Source organism: Austrofundulus limnaeus, unplaced genomic scaffold (genome assembly GCF_001266775.1).
Source record: "Austrofundulus limnaeus strain Quisiro unplaced genomic scaffold, Austrofundulus_limnaeus-1.0 Scaffold238, whole genome shotgun sequence".
Taxonomy (NCBI): domain Eukaryota; kingdom Metazoa; phylum Chordata; class Actinopteri; order Cyprinodontiformes; family Rivulidae; genus Austrofundulus; species Austrofundulus limnaeus.
In genome coordinates, this window is record NW_013952640.1 from 365,841 (window position 1) to 368,277 (window position 2,437).

A 2,437-nucleotide genomic window follows, 5' to 3' on the forward strand; every position below is an offset into this window, starting at 1 on the left:
AATGAAAGATCAGTAAATTTACAACTATAATCATACCAACATGACACTGAATTAATTAAACATGCTTTTAGTTCATAAAATGTATTTACAGTGAAATTAAACATCTGAGACAAAAAGCTGGTTGCAATAAATTTATTTAGTTTTTTTTACAGTGCTTGCAAGATGAGACTAATAAAATAMATGAGATGAATTCATGGTGATGTCAAACTGTCTGCATTTTCACAGGAARAAAATCCTCAAATGTCAAAAACATTAAGACATCACCTAAATAAACATCAGCTGTGGACTTTAACTGAAATACAGAGTAACTGCTTAATTGTTTCTTTTAGCACCTAAGAAGTCCACAGCTACGTTATCGTTACATCTGAGTTTAATATTTGTGTTTGTGTGAGCAYATGTTTCATAAACACAATTAGGAAATGTGCTTGTTGCTCTACGTGTACAGTCAACTACTGTAAACCTTTGGACACTTGGTGTATTCATGTTGCCTTGAATGCCATTACAGACAGCATTGAGAGCCTGCCTGTTACTCACAATGAAGGTTTCTGAGTATGAGCATTGTTGGTCCACATTATTAATCCCCATCATCACTGTATTACAGTCAACAGCAGGACCAGGAACAACATTCAGCCTGGCTTCAGCGAGCTGTGCAGCTGAGAGCAGCACCAACAGCAAACATCCAAGCTGGGTCTTCATGGTTCTCTGTTTGAAAAKAAATACAACTCTTTAGCATCAGAAACAGGAACTTTACAATAGTTCAAGCTCAGTTCCCAACAAAATTTACACAGATTTAATGTGTCTGTTGCAGACTTTTAACAAAAAAAAATGCATTTTAAGATCAATAAGGCAACATTTACTTAACCACTGAGATCTCTTTTTCACTGGAGGCCTGAAAGCAACCTAATGTTTTAAGACTGTGGGAGAAAACCTGGATAAAAACCTACAAAAGGAAATGCATACTCCACAAAAAGAGACAGGGACTGAACCCAGGACCTTCTAGCTGTGAGGCTAATCTARATCTCATGTAGACACCTGTCCCAAACTGGCCAGTTTGTGTTTAAGCTTAGACAACAATCACAAATAAATAAGTCTGCTCAGAAGTGAGAAGTTAGATAACTAATCATCTTACCGTAACTGTTACTCAGTTGGAGAATAGTTGAACTGGTTGAGGATCAGTAGTCCTGGGAAGACTTGTCTGTCTCAAACACCGCTGGGTGAAGATCTTCAGTGGGGGAAGTTCTCTGAACCTGTAGCTGRACTGTAAGTTCATTAAATACTTCCCAGGTGAGGAAAAGGACCTGTTTATCTGTTCAATTTGAATAGAGATAAATGTATTTCTAACAGGAATCTGTTAAAAAAGATCAGTTTGAGATAAGTAAACGGATCATGCAAAAATAATTCCAGCTAGACAAGTTAACAGGAAGTATTACGAGACACACAAGGGTTTTCCCTTTTTTCTTCATCAAACTGAACTGAACTGAAGGAAATTTTATAATTGATTAATTGAATGTTAGATGTAGTATTTTATTTTATACTTTCTGATCATTTCAGCCTTTAGGTTAAAGCAGACAGTTGGTGTGTGTCTTATCATGTGTTCTTTCTTTAGTCTAAACAAAATGAGTTACGTTCTGACATCTGACATAAAAGGTAACACCTCCTGGGATGTAACCAGGAAGAGATGTACATTATAAGGTCAGTTCATTATTATAGTAGTAAGAAGTTGTCAGTGTGATGCAGAGTCTCTGCTGTAGAGCAGGGCTCCAGTGTTTTGTTTTGATTAGAGTCAGAAGATTGAAAATAGTTTTGAAGAAGAAGTCCAGCTSATTCCTGTTTATTCAGACATACCATTTTGAACAAGGCATATTTTCATACAGAACTGTTTCTACAACTTGTTTCATAATTTTAGGGTGAAAGAATCCAAATAAAAGTGCTGAGATGGGAAGTTTCTCATTTTTAAACAAGAAACAGCTGAAACGAAACTCACCACAAACGCTGAAGTTTTTCTAACAAATACAAGACCCACTGGATGATTGTAGAGTCTGTTTTATTCTTCTTTACCAGATGACTTCAGTTTCCTATATGACTGTGACCCTGACATGACCTCTTGACCACCACAGGTTAAGCAACCTAAGTGACCTGTAAGTGACCTGTAGGTGACCTGTAAGTAACCTGTAAGTGACCTGTAAGTGCCTCCTAAGTAACTGAAATTTGTTCTAAAAATGCTTTCTTACCCACAGCTGAATGCTGAATGAGACTAGTAGAAAACGCCCAGTTAGATTTCTGCTGACGCTCGAAGCATTGAGACGTACTGAAGACGGACAGGCAAACCGGAGGGAAAATGTCTTTTTTACAGTGGTTTGCAAAAGTATTCATACCCCTTGAACTTTTCCATATTTTGTCACATTACAACCACAAACATAAATATATTTCACTGGAA